Raw genomic sequence first — 20,173 nt, 5'->3', positions numbered from 1 at the left:
CAGTTCAGAAACCACAGGGACTTTTCATATGGATATAAGCCCCCTAAAATTTCAGAATTCAAGATAGCCATGCTCATTCTGTGTCACGTGCATGTTTTTGTTAACATGGAAGCCTATAGGGGACTTTGAGTTCATTTAATCAACTGAAGAAACATTTTTCTCTGAACCCTTCTGTGTATTTTCTCGAATTCCTAGAATACCAGAATACTGACAGATGATTGTGTCATAGCTTGTTTGTTGAAGATGACTCTGAATTTCACTAAAACCCACAAAGGAAACCAACAATCCCACATGAATACGCCGATAACCCCACCAAACAGGAAATAAAAAATGAGGGGAGAAGGGGGAGGGGGGAAACTAAGAGTGTGACAAAGCAGAAGTTAACTTTAGCACAACCCTAAGGGTCAGAACATCTCCACCCCCCCACACACACACACTCTCCTTCACCCCCATTCTTTTGTACCCTCCCTTTTTCGGCATGGAAAACAGGAGAGGTGCATAGGATCCAGTGGACCACCATTCTAGTTCGGGCTGCTCTACTTTTGGGTCCCCCACAGCTGTCAAGCAAGGGTCTCAATACCTGCCCCAGTTGCCTCCCTGGAAGAGAGCCAGGATCCTCCATGAATACCCGGTGGCCAAGACAAGTCAAAGCCACCACTCCTGGGAGGGCTGCCAACAGAACTGCGCTCCAGCTCCCCTCCCTCCCGGCAAGGCTGGTTCGACCCACAAGTCAACAGGAAGCTCCCGGGGCAGGGACAGGATCCCGGCCTCGGAAGGAGGCCAGAACTCCAGCGCTTCTGGACGGCGACCAGGGTGGTGAGGCGGCCGTGGGCGCCGCCTCCCCGGCCCCGGGGCCGCGAGCTTACAACCCCCGGCGGACGACAAAGGGCGCGGAAGCCGAGCGCTCCGAGAGCCAGATTCCCCGGACACCCGAAGCGCCGAGCCCTCGACCGCGGAGGAGCGCAGCGCCCCGGGCGGCGGGAGCCGCGCGCCCCACTCTCCCGCCGCGGCAGCCGGCGGGGCGCTCGCGGGCTGAGAGGCGCCTCCCCCACCACACACGCTCCCACGCCCCCACAGCCGGCGCCGCCTCGGGAGTACGCCCCGGACCCTGCCGCCATGTTGGGTCGGCACGAGTGACACCGCCTCGCAGCCGACCTCCCACCACCCCACCCTCCCCACCCCGGAGCGCAGAAGAGCCTGAAGGCCGCGCGCAGCGGCGGGAAGCGCCAGGCTGCCGAAGCCGGAAGGCGCTGGAGGCGCGCGCGCGCCGCACGAGTTCCGGTGAGCGGGCGTCCAGCGCAGGTAGCCGCAGCCCCCGCCCCGTCCTCGCTCGCGTCGCCCCCGCCCCGCCCTCGCGGAAGGCGCAGGGGGCGTGGCCTGTGGGAGGGGCGGGGCTTGGAGCTGCGGGGTGGGGGAACCCGGGAATTCCCTCCTCCTGAAGGAAGGCGTCCCGGGCCGGCTCCGCAGTCGTCCGTGCTGCCCGCCACCCCTCGCCCCACGCCCCGCGCCCAGCGCCGAGGAGGTGGACGAGGTGGAGGAGGGAGAGCGGGAGGGCCTCGCGGGCGTCTCCTCCGCCCGCCGCCCCCTCTCCGTCCCCGCCGGAGGCGCGGCCACTGCGACCCATGCGAGCGCGGCCGGAGGGCAGGTAAGGACCCCGGCGCGGCCCCGCGGGCGGGGACCGCCGACCCCGCTCCCGGCTGCGCTAGGCCCCGGCGCCGGGCACCGGGAAGACGACTCCGCGACCGTCTCTCCTCGCTGGCCCCGAGTCGGGAAGTTGGGGAGAAACTTCTCCCCTCCCCCGGCCCGGCGGGCGTGTCGCCTCTGCCCGCGTTACCTGCTCGCCCCTGCCGTGGTCCCCGCCCCAGCTCTGCTTCCCGGTCCCCGCCCGAGTCCGCCTGCGGGCTCGCGCCGTGTCCTTCGGGGCTTCGTGTGCCCACCGACGAGGTGTGTGTGTGTGTCGGGGGGGGGGGTTAGCCTTAATTTTTGGTCTCCGAACCCGAGCGGGGGGTCGAGGGGAGCGGCTCCTTTCCGCCCCTAGAGAGGACGGAGGTCCGCGGGCCGCCGGACTCCGGTGGCCACGGTCCCGGGCTTGGGAGGACGAGGGCGCGAGGGGCGAGCGGGGGAGCTCGGGGCAGCCCCGGGTTTGATTGAAAACCGCAACATGTTTAAAAGTTTTCCTTTGTTTTGCCTGGGGGTGGGGAGATCCACCCTTCCGCGGCCACTTGTTCGGTACCGGCTGCTCCACCTCCCCTTGGATTCGGTTTCTGTCTACATGTGTTCAAGGAAATTTGGTTTTAAAACTCGTGTGTGTGTGTGTGTGTGTGTGTGTTTTCTTAAAACTCGTGTGTGTGTGTGTGTGTTTTCTTGGTAATTGCTTCCAGCTTGTGCTTTATGGGGCAGAAGGCAGAGTTTTAAGAAGCTCTTGGAAAATCGTGTCTGGTTGGAGAGATGGCTTTAGTTTTTGTTTTGTGAGTGGGATGCGGCGTAGTTCAGCCTTGGTTATTTTCTGCAAAATTCATGGAACCAGTCATGCAATAACAGACAGTCTGATCGCTTATAAGCCGTTAAATAAATGAGACGTTTTCTAGTAGCTGTAAAGCCTTCCCTCCATGCCATTTATTTTGTATGTCCTCTGATGGGGGTTTTCTCCTGGGTAGGATGTGTGCCGTGGTAGTATGTACATGCATTGTTGTGCTAAAAGTGTTTATTCTGTTAACTTCCTAGAGCTAAATTACACACTTAGGAAAATATTGCTAAATGTGTGTATGTGACTGCATTCACGACAAAATACGTATTAAATCCAGTATATCAACCAACACAGTGTTTGGCACACAGCAAACAGGAAACATTTTGAATGGATAGATAATAAAGGAATGTCTTGAATTAGATGCCATGGCTCTTCTGTTCATCACATGTATTAATACATTATACTCTGAGACAAAGTTATGTTTCACCAAGGCCTATTTTTTTTTCTTAAAATATGTGAGAACCCTGCCATATCAACATTGAGTTGTATCTGAATTTTTAGTCGCTGTTGAACCTCTGAAGAATGTACATGCTTGTTGACACAGAGGGTCCTGAATTTGAAAGAAAAAACCCAACCAATTGCTTTTTGGTCGAAATCTTAAATACAAGACTGTTCATATACATGTTTCCAGGATAAAAGATAAAAGGCCTCTTAAAATATGTACTTAGCAATAACTACCATAATGTTATAATAACTTTAATTTTCCAGTTAGTTTTGCTGACTTCATAAACCACAAAATTGACTCCTTTCAGTTCCACCGAAATGAAATTACAGCTTTAATCTATCTTCCTGGGATAGGTGGAATTTGTCTTATGGTCAAAGTATATATAATATTAATACATTGTTGGGAAAAAATGTCTAGTTCAGGAAATTCTGAAACTGAAAAAAATCAGTTTATGCAAATAAAATTGTATTTTATTGAATGTAGTGGTAAAAGAATAACTACACTAAAGAAATAGCAGTGACCTGATATGAATGAAATATTACCAACCTAACTTGTTTATTCATGGTCCATTTGCATGGATTTTTAAGCTGTACATATTTTTATATGAGTAATTTTTGCTTAAAATACATAATTAGCTCTTAAGTTGGGCACTGGTGGCACAAGCCTGTGCTACAGCTACTCAGAAGGATGAGATCTGAGGATCACTGCTCAAAGCCAGCCTAGGCAGGAAAGTCTGTGAAACTCTATCTCCAACTAAACAGCAAAAAACAAGAAGCAGAGATAGAACAAGAGGTAGAACACCAGTTCTGAGTGAAAAAGTCAAGTGAGACCTTGACTCCCTGAGTTCAAGCTCTAGCGCGCGCACACAAACAAAACACAACAAATATATTTAGTTCAATCTAGTGAGTCATTTCAGTGGACATCTCTTATTAGTCTCATTAAGAAAGAAGCCTAGTCAAAAATTTTGAAAAGCTTTGTTAAGATTTGATATCAAAGAATACAAACTTAGGTAGTAAGACTATATTAAGAAAAAAAATCTGTAGGGAAGTGATTTCATTAAAAGATATGGTTGGAGGGAGAAGGCTGTGATTGCTACCTTGCTTCTGAAAGTGGTAGCAGGCAGGCCCCTTTCCCCATTTGTTTTTTTTTTGTTTTTTTGTTTTTGTTTTGGGTCCGGTCGCGGGGCCTGAACTCTGGGCCTGGGCGCTGTCCCTCAGCTCTTCAGCTCAAGGCTAGCGCTCTATCACTTGAGCCACAGCACCACTTCCGGCTTTTTTTCTTTTTGCTTATATGGTGCTGAGGAATCGAACCCAGGGCCTCAGGCATGCAAGGCAAGCGCTCTACCACTGAGCCACCTTCCCAGCCCTCCCCATTTGTTTTTTAACCTAGTTGTGATCCAGTGGATTTGGCCTTAGTGTACGTTGAATATCTCTTATGTGTGCTTTCCTGTATATGAGTTTTCTTTTATGTGAAATTTTTCTTTATAAAGAATGTTGTGTGTAATGTATATGAGATTCTTTTTTTTTTATTGTGAAAATACCGTACAGAAGGGTTACAATTACATGGGCAAGGTAATGAATACATTTCTTATCAAGCATTGTTGTCTCCTCTTTTGTTTGCTTTTCCCATCCTTTCCCATCTTCCCTCCTCCCCCCCCCCCCCCCCCCCCCCCCGAGATTCTTGGATCAAGAATTTAGTGTTTGGTGATTGGCTTTAGAACATTGACTGGGCTCTACTTTGCCATTAGGATTAGATGTATTAAACCCTAATTTTCATATATCAGTGCATATAACTGCATTGACAATAATTAGAGAATTTCAGAAAGATATTTGCAATAAAGTTCTGGGTTCTTTTAGGATGCTAATTATTTGACTATTTTGAGAGAAGACACTAGGTTTTACTCATTTTAAATGTTGTAAGTAAAAAATAATCAAAATACATGTTAAATGAATAGATATCATTGTATTACCAAATACTCTTTTTCAGAAAATTAGGTAATGTATCAACACAGCTTTTTGACATCAGAGGAGTAATTTTTTACTTTTATCTATTTTCAGTTTTCTAGAGCAGAATGCTTTTAGATCAATAAATTCAGCCTTAGACTTGACATTCTTAAGGTTATCATGAAATTCTGTGAAAAATGTTGTCAATACTTAAATTTTATGAAAATGTTCATCAGCTCAAGGAAAATATACATCTTTCTTCAATGGTTTTGTTTCAGAAGAAAGAAATGACAGTATGGTGTTAAGAGTATGTTACTTTTCTTTTTGTGTAATGGCTTCTGCTTTAGCTGTTGATGTTTGTTACTGCTTTGCATTGTTGTGAGGGAGCACTGAAGAAGAGATCGTATCTGTGCCAAATTCTTATATCACAGGAACTTTGTCATGTTGTAAAGGTGGTGTTTGTGGAGCCAGCTTGGTTGTGTGTATATTTACAGGAAGTTTTAGTAAGATTTTCCATTGTTCATGGTATAGGTCACCTTCAGTTCATGTTTAAACAGGTTTTAATATAAATAAATGTCCTCTACCAATGTATAACTGCTTTTCTTTAAAGGAAATAATCTGTTCATATTACCAGTAGTGTGTGTAGCAGTTTGTGTATGGCTACGTAGAGTGTATATTATCTCTTCTTCCTCTCAGCTGCTCCACTGCCACAATTAGTCTGAGTACTGCTCAGCCGCAGCTGCTGGGTGATTATGAACCATCGAGCTCCTGTCTAAACTCAGAGGCAGATTTAGCAAAAGGAGCTATAGTAACAGCAGAGAGTGAGAGAAAAGAGCCAGCATTGCTGCCAATATCATTTTAACATGTCTGTATGCCAGAGGATTGCTGGCGGCAGCAGTACTACTGTTGTCTTGAAGCTGGCAGACTTGATGGCAATATATCCTCGTTTGAATTGGGTTTGCCTTTAAGATCTTGAAGGCCACTCTGTGGAAGATGGAGAATCCTGTAGTTTCAGCATAATGTACTGAGTTGCAGGTGGGCTGAATTACAAGCCTCAGTGTTTCAACTTCTTCCCAACCCCAGGTAACACTGCCCTTCTGTTTCCTGTTTGAGTGAATAGTCAGTTATGATACTAAAGGTTCCCTAAAGCCTATACCATTTATTTCATTCTACTTTAAGCTGGGATTCTTTTTTTTTTTTTTTTTTTGCTTGGTCATGGAGCTTGAACACTGGGCCTGGGCACTGTCCCTGTGCTCTTCAGCTCAAGGCGAGTGCTCTACCACTTGAGCCACTGCGCCACATCCGGTTTTCGAGTGGTTTATTAGAGATTAAGAGTTTCACGGACTTTCCTGTCTGGGCTGGCTTTGAACCACAGTCCTCAGATCTCAGCCGTTTGAGTAGCTAGGATTACAGGCGGGAGCCATCGGCACCTGGCTGGGATTCTTTTTTTAAAAAAACTTTTTAGCTGTATTTTTTTTTTTTTTTTTTTTTGGTCTTGTCTTTTTTGGTACTGGGGATCAACCCAGGATGGTGCAGTTGCTAGAGCGCTTTGCCATTGAGTCCTAAGCTGGGATTTTTTTTGGGGGGGTGTATAATAGTTTTAAACACAAACTATGGTGTCTACATGAAATTTAAATGGAAAAATATTTAACTAAAATTATACATAAGCATACTAAAAGCCTTAAAAAAAGTGAAGTAATTCAGACATTGACCAAAGAAATCAAGTGTGACTGTATTAATATAAAATAGAGTGTAGATCCAAAACAATAACTAGACAAGGACATTCTAAGCTGGGATTCTTAACAAAAACAGCTGTTACTCTTTGGAGAGTGTCAGAATTGCTAATAAGGAATTTCTTTGGACTTCCTACTTTATCACAGAAAGACCCCCAAGAGACTTGATATTTCTAGAATCAGTATATACAGCATAACCCCTGTTGCCTGAATTTTTCAACTAGAAATCCTAAACTTTTTCTTTTGTTTTTCTTTTCTTATTTCTTGTGTTTGAAAAGATGAATATCAACAAATGTAGATGGTAGCATAATAGTGGCATGCCTATAATCCCACATACTGAAGAGGAAGCTGAGGCTGGATTATTGTTCAAGGTCAGCCTGGGCAATTTATCAAACCCTTGTCTCAGAAACAAAACAAAACAAACAAACAAAGCACATTATTAGCTATATATGGCAATCCCCAGACTAGAAGGTGCCATGGGCAAATTTTGCTGCTTCCGAATTGCTGCATGTTCAGTTCATAAACATGCCAAGCAAATAGCAGTAGCATGTATGCTGTCTTTTACCTCTGTCTCTGAAAATTGAGGGAAAGTTCCCTTTGCTCATCCTGGCTATACTTGGTGGGTTTAGAGTTTGGCTTTTAGAATGGGGTCTAGAGAGTGCTCAAAACTCATAACAGGAAGGAAGGAAAGAAGAGGTATAAAAAGACTATAAAATTGAGTATTATCAAGTACATATTGAGCCTACATACTTGGTAAGATCCTAGTGAGATGATGAAATTCCTTCTCCAATTCCTATGACAAAGCACATTCTTCCTGCAATTATTTCTTTCCATGATTGTCATTCTTAATACAGTGGCACTCTGGCAAGGAGCTGTTGCATATTAATACTTGAGAATAGCCCCTAGCACAATAAAGACTTAAGTAAATTTTGAATTATATATAGGAATGTGGTTCTGTGTATAGTTATAAGGCTTTTATAGCTACAGACTTTTTTTACATGCAACACATTAATATTTCTTTCCTAAAATTTAATAAAAACAAGCTTAGTGCTTTCTCATAGATTAAAATTAAATTCTTAAACTGTTTTTACTCTCAAAGTTTTGTTATAGAAGATGATTTTATAACAGTTTAAAAAAGTCTTGCAGATGTGAAATAAAGATCATTTTTATATTTCTAACATAAAGTCTCAATGTGTTAATTGAATTTAAACTAGTTGAATTTAAACTTGAATTTAAACTAATCTAGGAAAGTTTATTTTACATTTTTTTGGGGGGGAGGAAGGAGGAGGGTTGGTTGTGGGGCCTGAACTCTGGGCTTGGGCACTATCATCAGCTCAGCTCAAGGCTAGCACCCTACCATTTGATCCACAGCACCACTTCTGGCTTTTTCTGCTTATGTGGTGCTGAGGAATCGAACCCAGGGCCTCATTCATGCAAGGCAAGCACTTTATCACTGAGCCACCTTCCCAGCCTGGAAAGTTTATTTTAAAGGAGTACTTTTTACTATTTTGGTGAATATAGAAACTTAAGTTCCAGAAAAAATACTGTACATTTTCTGAAATAGATTTGATAATATTTTATGATAATAGTGACAATCTTATAACGATGTTTGTATCTGTGTAGGACAAAAAGAAGAAGGTCTCATTTTCTTGCTGTAATGCATGTGAAGGAATGCATAGTTCAGCAGACCCATTATCTGGGTTACTGGGGGAAGGGTGCAGACAGGAAGTCTGCAGAAGTTTCAGACCACTGAAACTTCAGGATTATCTGGTTTTCAGTCTCTGTTCCAAACAATACATAGACTCTAAGTTTTTCAAGCTGACTACAGAGGCTACTCACTTTCTGATGGCTTTTGTCTTCCAGTTACTTAGCATTAAGTAGATTTCGGAGTTAAGTGGAGAAAATTGGTAGTTATTGTATGTAAGTAAATACTTAAAATTGTTCCATACCAAGTTTATTGTTTTCTACTTTTGTTCTAATGTGATTAGTCTTTTTTTTTATTGAGATTAAGTGATTACATAAATTTCACATATTTCACAGTATTGTGGAATAGTGATACTTCGTTAAAGTCACAAACACATTTTAACCTTCACAAGGCAAATTGTCATTATCATGCTCTATAAAGTTTGTGAATTCTATGAGCTTTGACAATACAATTATTTCTCCCACATCAGGTGATATTTACATTTCTTTCCTTTTGCTTAGTGTAAGCTGTTCCCTCTTTCCCTCTCATTCATCCCTTCCCATCGCTGTCTTTGGATTGCTTAGTTCATTTTCATCTATGTCCAGTGCAGCTGATGAGCCTTTCTGTTGTATGTTTTCCCGTTTCCCGCTGATTCTGTGTCCTCCTAGCTTCCCTCTGTTGCATATATATATATATATATATATATATATATATATATATATATATATATATATATCCACCTTATATGTGGTCAAGAACATGGAATCATTTAGCGATAATATGACAAAATGAGTGGAAGTCCTTTGATTCTCAAGTCCTGTTTACTTTGTCATATCTTCTTGCATTTTGGCTTTCACATCTGCATATCAGGGAGACCATGTGCCTTTTGTCTCTTGCTCTTGGCTTACCTCACTCAAATCATTTGCTCTAGTTCCACCCATTTCCCTGCAAATACTATTATTTTGTCCTTTCTAATGGCTGCATAATATTCCATTGTATGTAGGTACCACAGTTTTTGGATCCACTCATCAGTAGTGGGGCGTCTGGGTTGTTTCCATATCTTGGCTATTGTGAACAGTGCTGCAATCAACATGGAGGTGCATGTGTCCTTGTATCCTGGTTCCTGTTGCTCAGGGTAGATGTAGGAGTGGTATGGCTGGGTCATAGGGGAGGTCTATCTTTAGCTTTCTGAGGTACCTCCAGACTGCTTTCCAAAGTGGTTGTATTAGTACACATATGTGATTAGTCTTTTAAAGATAAGGCTACTTTAAAAATAAGAGCAATCAGGCATTTGAAAAGGAGCAGAGAAGAATGAGATAATAGAAGACAGGATTTTAATTTTGCTTTTGACAACAGGGAACTATGTAGCCTTGGTCAATTCAGAAAAATTCTTATGTCATTTGAAAGGGGTAATTGGGCCAGATGGGGTCATAACCCTACTCCTCTTTCTGGTGCTGGGGAGTAAACTCAAGACTTCATTTAAGTTTTAGTGACATTGGTAAAGGTGGTTTTGGTTTTGGCTTTGGCTTTGATTTTGGTCGGGGCTTGAACTGTGTGGGCCTGGGTACTCTGGGCTTTTGTACTCAAGACTGGTGCTCTACCACTTGAGCTACAGCTCCACTTCTGGCTTTTTGCTGATTAATTGGAGCTAAGATTTTCACTGACTTTCCTGCCCAAGCTCGCTTCAAACCCCAGTCCTCAGATCTTAGCCTCCTAAGTAGATAAGTTTGCAGGCATGAACCACCGGCACCCAGCTAGAAAAAAAAATTTTTTTTTTCGGTTTTTGGGCTTGAACTCAGGGTCTGGGTGCTGTCCTAAGCCTCTTTGTGTTTGAGCTCTTGAGCCACAGTGTCACTTTGGGTTTTAAGTGGTTAATTCGAGTTAAGAGTCTCACTGGGACTTTTCTGCCTTGGCTGGCTTCAAACCGAAGTCCTCAGATCTCAGCCTCCTGAGTAGCGAGGATTACAGACATGAGCCCCCAGCACCTGGCTCTGGCTAGAATTTATGTGCAGTAAAATTAGATGTCAAATAAGTAAAGATTAAAATGAAGAACTCACCATTAACTTGGTACTGAACTTCATCAAACAAATACAGTGTTATTCATTCAGTGAACATTTATTAACATGATCATGTGACAAAAACTATGCTAATTTTGATATTAGAAGGATGCTTGTAGCATGACGCTGCTCTCTAGGAATCCACATTGTATAGAATTGACTAATTATGAGGCCATTATATATATATATATTTTTTGGTGGGGGGGTGTCCAGTTGTGGGGCCTGAACTCTGGGCCTGGGAACTGTCCCTCAGCTCTTCAGCTCAAGGCTAGCGCTCTACCACTTGAACCACAGCGCCACTTCTGGCTTTTTTCTTTTTGCTTATGTGGTGCTAAGGAATCGAACCCAGGGCCTCATGCATGCAAGGCAAGCACTCTACCATTGAGCCACCTTCCCAGCCTCTTATTATATATTTTTAAATTTTTATTTTATTGTAAAGATGCTGTATAGAGGGATTACAGTTACATGAGTAACGTAATGAGTACTTTCCTTGTGGAACATTGTTACCCCTTCCCATTATATATTTTTAAGTTGATAGATCTTTCTGGTGTAATAGTACATTAAAAAACTTCGATGGCATTAGGTATGTGGTGATGCTGAAAGGTTACTAGGTTCCTTTGTACTGGATAGACTTAGCCTCTAATAAATTGATTTAATTTTCTAGGCAGGAAAACTGGATTGTGTTGGGCGCGGGGGTGCGTGAGTGCACACTACAGCTTCACTTCTAACTTTTTGGTGGTTAATTGGAGCTAAGTCTCATGGACTTTTCTGTCCAGGCTGGTTTTGAACTGTGATACTCAGATCTCAGCCTCCTGAATAGCTAGAATAATAGGTGTGAACTACCATCACCCAGCCTAGATGTAGTATTTTTTGTACATTAGTTTATTACAGCTGTTTTGATTAAAATATCCAGGTTTCACAACCCTTCTGTAGAAGTTTTATTGTAAGAAGACAACTAAATACAAGGTTTTAAAAATATTTCATTTTTATCTGACAATTTTTAGCAAAGTAATGCTTCAATTATCAGTTTGAAGCACTTAGTTATGATATCAGTATCAGATTATTATGGCTATGTGGATAAGAACTTTGCTACATTGTGTCAGAAAAATAGCTACTATTTTAAAAATTCATTAACAGTTAATATATAGAACAAAACAAGCATAAGGCCAGCTGCTGATGGTTCACACCTATAATCCTAGTTACTCAGGATGAAAGATCTGAGGATTGCAGTTCTAAGCTGGCCTTGGCAGAAAAGTCCCCTTGGGACTCTTTATGTCCAATTAACCATTCAAAAACTGGAAGTGGCGCTGTGGCTCAAGTGGTAGAGTGCTAGCCTTGGGTACAAAGAGGCTCAGAAACAGTGCCCAGGCCCTGAGTTCAAACCCCATTACCGACAAACAAAAAAACTGGCATGGGCACTTAAAGGGGTTAGCTTTGGAAAGTTTGCAGAATAGATTTTTCTAAGGAAAAAAACTTAGATTATAAGTGCATTGTGCCCCCAAAACTTTATCAATCAGCTCTTTAACAAGGTAAATCCCTTTGCCTAGTAAAAGGCTTTTCTGTAATGACCTTTCTGGCTAGAAATGGTAGCCCATTAGCATTGTCCTTATAAAGACTTAACAAACAGGAATAAGTTTCAAGAGCAAAATGTGTTCTCATTTTAAAGGTTTTTTTTTTTTTTTTTTTTTTTGGTTTTTTGTTTTTGGATCCGGTCGTGGGGCCTGAACTCTGGGCCTGAGCGCTGTCCCTCAGCTCTTCAGCTCAAAGCTAGCGCTCTACCACTTGAGCCACAGCACCACTTCCGGCTTTTTTCTTTTTGCGTATGTGGTGCTGAGGAATCAAACCCAGGGCCTTAGGCATGCAAGGCAAGCGCTCTGCCACTGAGCCAACTTCCCAGCCCAAGTTTTTGTTTTTTTAAGTACTTGAAATATTTGTTTTATAAGTGCTTTAATTATGAAATAGATAAGCCTCTAATGTTGCCAATCACTCTCACTCTCTACTGTCCTTGTTCTATTTAAAGTCACTGTGAGTTCTGTATTAGAATGCCCAAACTCTCCCAACAAGGCCTTGCTCTTTTCTAGTCTCTCTAATACAATTCCTATAGGACAGTGTGATATTGAACAAAAATAGTAAGATAAGGGCTTGGGAAGATGAGTGGCATAAAGTGGAGTTTATAACCTTCCCTTTTTTTTTGTTATCTATTTTCACTCCTCATTTTAAGCATTGAATAAGAAAGGAAGAAAACCTGTTCTATGATAGCTATTGTGAGTTACTACACTGAATATGTATTATCACATTTAACTTGAATATTTTGGATATGTTTGTAAATACATGAAAAAGTTGTTGGAGGAGTTAGTATATGATTCCAGTGAAGTACCTGAGGATCAGAATGTTTATGTTGTTTGCTGGGGTCTTAGAACTAGTGACTGGGCAGATCTGGATTTGAATCTATTTTTTTTTTCTTTAGAAATATGGAAAAGGGAGAGATTGTCTTTCCTTTTCCATTAGATTGTACTTTTAAATGGAGGTAGAGAATTTTCAATCTCACTTTTTATTTTCTGTTTGTTTCTTTGTTTTGTATAGGTTTTCCCTTGATAGCTCAGGCTCACATCCAATTCTCTATCCTACATCCCCTGACTGCCTCCCACATGCTGGGATTACAGGCTGTAGCCACCTCATCTGGCTCTTATATTCTTCTTTTTAATGGAAGAAGCTTTGTTATTCTGTACATGTTTCATAACAGATAGATGCCAGCTATTAATTATTCCTTAGAAATAGATGAGTTATTATAGTAATTAAATTTGAGCAAATGCTACCCTTTTGTAAGTTTGAGTTTATTATAGAAAATGATACAGTAAGTTCAAAGCATTTAAAAAATCATTTTATAAAATAAGATGCTTCTCCCAAATTAATAGTTAATTGTTAGAATGTTTTACCGATCAAGGTTTTTAAAATCTTGATGGTACTGGAGTTTGAACTCAGGTCCTTGAGTTTATGTGGAAGATGTTTTACCACTTAAGCCACACTCTTAAACCTCTGTTTTTTGTTTTTTAACTGTGAAAATACCATACAGAAGGGTTACAATTACATGATGAGTACATTTCTTATCAAGCATTATTGCCTCCTCCTTTGTTTACCTTTACCATCCCTTCCTATCTCCCCTCCCCATCCCCCACCACCCCCTGCACCAAAGTTATAAAGTTCATTTTTCAACATAACGTCTTATATATCTCATTGTTGCAATGAGTCCACCTGTATACCTATTTAAACAATTTGTTTTTTCCCTTCCCCTCCACAAATTATACCAACATCAAATACAGTGAAAACAGGAGTTATACCATGGGGGAGGGACATACAAAGCAACAAAGAAATCATCTTATAAATATGTTAGAAACAATAGCAAGAAAGAAAAACCATTTCAGTCCTTATCTTGGGGCTCATTTTGCCTAACATCAACTTGTCTGACAGTTTCTGCTTGTCTCAGACATATACTAGTTAGTGCAAATAACAGAAACCATGGGACCTATGTTTCTTTGGGCCAGCCTTACTTCACTTAATATAATTTTTTCCAAGTCTTTCCATTTCCTATCAAATGGGGAATGTCATTCTTTCTGATGGAGGCATAGAATTCCATTGTGTATATATACCACATTTTCTTTATCCATTCATCTACTGAGGGGCATCTGGGTTGGTTCCATATCTTAGCTATGGTAAATAATGCTGCAATAAACATAGTTGTGCTGGTAGCTTTAGTATGGTCTTGTTTGTGATCATTTGGGTAAATGCCCAAAAGTGGGATTGCTGGGCCATAGGAGAGCTCTATGTGGAGTCTTTTGAGGAACCTCCATACTGCTTTCCAAAGTGGCTGAACAAGTTTACACTCTCACCAACAATGCAGTAGGGTTCCCTTCTGTCCACATCCCCTCCAGCATCTGTTGTTATTAGAGTTCTTGATTTTTGCCATTCTAACTGGGGTGAGGTGGTATCTCAGTGTTGTTTTGATTTGAATTTCTTTTATGGTTAGGGAGGTTGAGCATTTCTTCATGTGTCTATTGGCCATCCTTCTTTCCTCTTCAGAGAAGTTTCTCTTTAAGTCTTTAGCCCACTTATTTATTGGGCAGTTGTTTCTTTGATGATTTGTTGTTGGGGGATTTAATTTTTTGAGTTCCAGGTATATTTTAGATATGAGACCCTTGTCCGTTGTATGTCTTAGCCCTCTTTGTTTTTAGTTATTTCTCAGGTAAGGCCTAGGGCTAGCTTCAGACTGATACACTTTTACCTGTGCCTCCCATGTAGCTGAATTACAGATGTTCACCCACAAGCACAGCTTGTTTATTGAAATGGAGTTCTCATTAACTTTTTCCCTGGACTGTCACAAACCATGAATCTTCCCTATTTCCATCTCCTAAATACCTGGGGCAGTGAGGGTACACCACAATGCCTAATTTAATTTACTAAAAGAACAAAGAAGTATGCTGAAAAGATGGTATGTTCTATTAACTAAACTGTAGTTAAATGCTCCTTTTTATAGTCGACATATACTCTGTAGTCAGTCCATTTGTAAATGTACACACAATATATTGAATATACATACAATCTGTGTGCATGTCTGTGTGTGTGTGTGTGTGTGTGTGTATGTGTGAAGACTAGTCTGAATCTTTCTCATACACACACTGGATCAAATGGTTAATTTACGATACTGTTTTCACTCTATCTGTTGTATCATTTATTTCTAGAAGAGTTAGAAGTAGATGAAAGGTCTCATTACTGAGTTGCTCTGTATCACATTTCAGACACAAGCTCCAGTAAGGGACACATTCTAACTTGCCCTGTTGGTAGTATAGATTTCATATTTTCTGGTACAGACTCACTAGGATTGTATTTGGAAGCAACAATTGTTCTATAATGGTTTATTTACTTATTTATTTATGTTAGGCCTGGGCACTATCTTGTGTACTATCCTTGGAACTTTTCTGCACAAGACTAGTGCACTAATACTTGAGCCACAGTTCCACTTCTGGCTTTTTGGAGGTTAATTGGAGGTAAGAGTCCTACCTCAGCTTACTGTGAACTATGATTCTTAGATCTTAACCTCCTGAGTAGCTAGGATTTACAGGCCTGAGCCACCAACAGCTGGCTAGTTTATTCTTTTAATTCTTACTGTCTTCGGTACTGTTTTGTTCCTATAAAGCTGTTGCTACATAAATTCCTTTCTTTTGTGAAGAAGCTTTTCATCTAAAGCTCTAAGTAGACATTTTATTTGCTACTCTGTTGCTACTCTGTCAACTTCTTGAGTTGACAATGATTTCCTTCACTACCTTTTCTTCCTTGGCTTCCTTTTATTTCTTTGATTGTATCTAAGAATGTACCCTTTGTTCTAGCTAATAAACTAGAGTATTGTTTTCTAGTGAGAATACTAACTAGAATTTGTAGATAATCCCACAGAGAATATTTACAGTGCAACTCATTTATTACTCCTGCGGTTCATCATTGCCCTTGCTTGTTACATTTTTACAAAAGGGTTGGCAGATTTTACATTGTTATCATGCAAACTCTAAGTGATAGAAATGGGAAATGGCTACCACTAGAATGTAAGCTGCTTGAAGGCAGGGAGTTTTGTTTTGATTACTAAAGTCATTCGCAGCATATAGGACAATGAATATAGGAAAATGTCAACTGTCAGCTTGCTGTATCTGCTGCCTCTCGTGGATATAACCAATATCTCCTCACTAAAGACATGCAATAACCATAGATTTTTTTTTGGGGGGGGAGTCCAGTCGTGGGGCCTGAACTCTGGGCCTGGGCGCTGTCCCTCAGCTCTTCAGCTCAAGGCTAGCACTCCACCACTTGAGCCATAGCACCACTTTCGGCTTTTTTCTTTTTGCTTATGTGGTGCTGAGGAATTGAACCTAGGGCCTCAGGCATGCAAGGCAAGCGCTCTACCACTGAGCCAACTTCCCAGCCCCCATAGATTTATTTCTTATTTTTTATTTTTTTGTCTGTCATGGGGCTTGAACTCTGGACCTGGGTGCTGTCCCTCAGCTCTTCAGCTCAAGACAAGCGCTCTACTACTGGAGCCACAGCAACATTTCCAGTTTTCTGGTGGTTAATTGGAGATAAGAGTCTCACAGACTTTCCTGCCCCGACTTTCCTGCCCTGGTTGGCTTTGAACCATGATTCTCACAGCTCAGCTTTGTGAGTAGCAAGGATTACAGGAGTGAGCCACCGGCACCCACCCATAGATTTTTTTTTTTTTTAACTCAAGACTTTTTGGAGTGGCAGATCTAGTGTAAATTTGTGACATTAATCTTTAGGATAAATTTAAGTAGGGCTGGGGGCATAGATTGAGTGGTAGAGTAGCATGGGCAAAGTCCTGACTTCAGTTTCTCAGTACTGTCAAAGTGATTGCTGTTGGTGTTTGTAACTCATTTTGTTTTTTTTCCCCTTTCCATAACCTGAGTTTTCTGACACAGTTCTTTTGCTTTAGTGTTACTCAGAGCCAAGGATATTAACAGGTTTTTGTATCTTTCTGGGATTAGCGCCTCCCCCCCCCCCCAAGATGAGTCAGAATAGATGAGCCTATGATAGATGAGAGTGAAGACATCATACAAATACTTTAATTTTATTTTGTGAGGATAGGATCTGGCTTTGGTTTAAGCAGGCCTTCAACTCCTGGGGCCAAATTATCCTCTTGCCTCAGTGTCCCAGTGTTTCCAGTACTTTATTTTTTTCATTGTAAGGCTACTATACATTTTTCTAGATAGTATTTCTGCTTTCTGGTAACCTTTGCTAATTTTTGTCTTATTCTTACAGATTTTGTTTTAGAGATGCTTTATGAATTGTTGATATGGTCTTTTCTTTGTATTTATATTGCTTTTTCTCCATTTGCATATCTTTACTTCTCCAATATCGCCTATGTCTTAAAAGTAATTTTCCTCAGGGTGGGAAGGTGGCTTAGTGGTAGAGTGCTTGCCTCACATGCATGAAGCCCTGGGTTCAATTCCTTAGCACCACATAAACAGAAAAGCCAGAAGTGGTGCTGTGGCTCAAGTGGTAGAGTGCTAGCCTTGAGGTGAAGAGCTGAGGGACAGGGCCCAGGCCCAGACTTCAAGCCATAACTGACCAAAAAAAAAATTTTTTTTTTAACTTTTTTAGTTGTTTGCTGTAGGGCTTGAACTCAGGGCTTGGATGCTGTCCCTGAGCTTTTTCCACTTAAGGCTAGCTCTCTACCACTTTGAGCCACAGCTCCACTTTTGATTTTCTGATGGTTAATTGGCAATAAGAGTCTCATGGACTTTTTTACTCTTGGGTCTGTTTCCAATCTTGGTTTCCTTTCCAGGTACTTAGTTTGTTCTGATGCCAGTATCACATAGCTCCATGCAAGCCTGACCATGGTAACAGCAGCAGCAGCAATGGTTTTACGCATTGAGAAGTGCCAGTTGTAGTGGTAAATATATTTTAGCTAATGTTTTTGCACAAAGGCTCTATGAGTTAGGCACTTTTAATATCTTTGTTTTTTTTTTTTTTTTTTGTCGGTCGTGGGACTTGAACTCTGGGCCTGGGCGCTGTCCCTCAGCTCTTCAGCTCAAGGCGAGCGCTCTACCACTTGAGCTACAGCGCCACTTCCGGTTTTCTGGTGGTTTATTGGAGATAGGAGTCTCATGGTCTCTCCTGCCCGGGCTGGCTTTGAACCGCGATCCTCAGATCTCAGCCTCCTGAGTAGCTAGGATTACAGGCGTGAGCCACCAGCGCCCGGCTAATATCTTTGTTTTTATAGCTTGATAAAGTAGGTTTCAAGAAACAAATTTATTGATGTTACCAGCTAGGACTATAATGCAGATCTCTAACAGTCTACAGAATTGAAATCTTAATTTCTAATAGAACAAATTGTTCAGTTTTCTTTTTCAAAATGTTCTCAGCTATTCATACCCATTTATTTTTCCATATAAACTTCATTGATAATGTTATTTGTACTTGTTTAGGAAGGATAGATATCTTTATAAGAATGGATTATACCATCTAAAAATGTTATATGTTTCCATTGACTGAGATTGTCCTTTATTTTCCCATTTAATTATTTTAGACTGAGCATTTGTTCTTAAATTTATTAATAAGTATTCACCTGGTTTAAAAGACCTATTTAGTAATAGTTTCAAATTATAGAATATTTTAAAAATAGCAAAAAGAATTCTGGATACCCTTCACTCTCTCATTTTCTTTAAGCTCTGGTATATAGGTGTATGTGTATCCCCTTCTACATACACCATTGAATGAATAAAAGCTGGTCTGTCTGAGGTAAGATGGATCACAGTGTTATTCTGATTTGTATTTGTATTTTCTTTCCTCCCTCCTTTCCTTCTTCCCTCCCTCTCTCTCTCCCTCTCTCCCTCCCTTTCTTCCTTTCTTTCTTTCTTTCCTTCTTTCTTTTTTTCTTTCTCTACTCCCTCCCTCCCTCCCTTCTTTTCTTCTTTCCTTCCTTCCTGTTCTTTCTTTCTTTCATTCTTTCTTTCACTGTGGATTGAACTCAGAGCCTCTCATTTTTTGGGGGGGGTGTTAGTTGTGGTGCTTGAACTCTGGCCCTGGGCACTGTCCCTCAGCTCTTCAACTCAAGGCTAGCTAGCTAGTGCTGTACAACTTGAGCCACAGCACCCCTTTCGGTTTTCTGGTGGTTAATTGGAGATGAGTCTCATGGACTTTCCTTCCCAGGCTGGCTTTGAACCGCAGTCCTCATATCTCAGCCTCCTTAGTAGCTAGGATTACAGGCATGAGCCACCAGCACCTGGCCAGCCTCTCACTTTTGCTTGGCTTATATGCTCACAGCTGGCACTCTACCACTTCTGACACTCTACCACTTGAGCCATGCCTCCAGTTCAGCATTGGTAGTTAATTGGAGTCCGTCTTGGGGATTTTTCTGCTTTAGTCTGCCTTTGAACCTTGCTCCTCTTACCTCCACCCCCTGGGTAGTTAGGATTGCAGGCAGGAGACACTGGTGCCTGACCACATTTGCATCTTCTTCATAGTTAGGGTTGAACATTACTTTATATATGTTAGGTTTTTAAAAAGAGGTAGCCAAGTAAGAACTGCACCACGCACGTGGTATTCAGGTAAGGGGGTAGGTTTATTCAGTAGACCTGCTGGGACCAGGCAAGGTTGGCAAAAGGAAGAGCTGGCAAAAGGAAGAGCACGTCTGGCCCCGGATTAGGCCTTATATAGGGTGGGGGGGGGGGGAGGGTGTGTCCAGGTAAAGGGAAGTGGGATCAGGTGGGAGAAAGGTGTGGCCACATCAGGTTAAGATGTGACCTCATCTGATGCGGATGTGACCTCTTCCAGGTGTCCCAGTTGCCTAGGTAACACAGGTACTGGGCGAGGTCTGTTTGCTGTCCAGGAATGGACCTTACAATATACTTACTAGCCATTGTACTTTTTAAGAAAATGTATATTAAATTCATTTGCCCATTTATTAATTGCATTATTCATTCTCTTGGTGTTTAAATTTTTTGAGCTCTTTATATATTCTAGATGTAAATCTGGTATGTGTTAATATATCACAAATTTAATTTGTTTTTACTTGTGGAAAAGCTTCAAATACAGCCTTTTTGTCTTCATGCTTTATCAGTTAAAGAAACTTCATACAAACATTAATTTATTGATCATTATTGGTTGCATCAAATCCCAAACATTTATCAATAAGATATAGCACAGCCCAGCAAATTAATGTAGATGAACTTTTTACTCCATGCAAAGATGCTATGATGATTAAGCTTTTAGAATATAAAAAATAACT

General features: G+C 41.5%; 1 protein-coding gene across 4 annotated transcripts in view; it reads left to right on the top strand.

Moving 5' to 3' along the window:
• Nucleotides 1-1,192: 1,192 nt before the first annotated feature.
• The window catches only part of Yes1 (YES proto-oncogene 1, Src family tyrosine kinase), a 71,997-nt gene continuing 53,016 nt past the window's right edge, over nt 1,193-20,173 (top strand). For 2 of the 4 annotated variants that reach the window (XM_070029473.1, XM_070029477.1), the window contains exon 1: nt 1,467-1,645. The gene's annotated coding sequence lies outside the window, so the exon portion shown is untranslated. Of the gene's footprint in view, nt 1,282-1,466; nt 1,646-1,924; nt 1,945-20,173 lie in introns of those variants that run through there. The other 2 variants (XM_070029474.1, XM_070029475.1) reach the window with 2 other exon arrangements.

The sequence above is a fragment of the Dipodomys merriami genome, unplaced genomic scaffold (assembly GCF_024711535.1).
Source record: "Dipodomys merriami isolate MVZ:Mamm:240054 unplaced genomic scaffold, mDipMer1.0.p SCAF_2, whole genome shotgun sequence".
Lineage (NCBI taxonomy): Eukaryota > Metazoa > Chordata > Mammalia > Rodentia > Heteromyidae > Dipodomys > Dipodomys merriami.
Note: the sequence above shows the minus strand (reverse complement) of the source record. Positions and strands in the feature narration are given on the sequence as shown.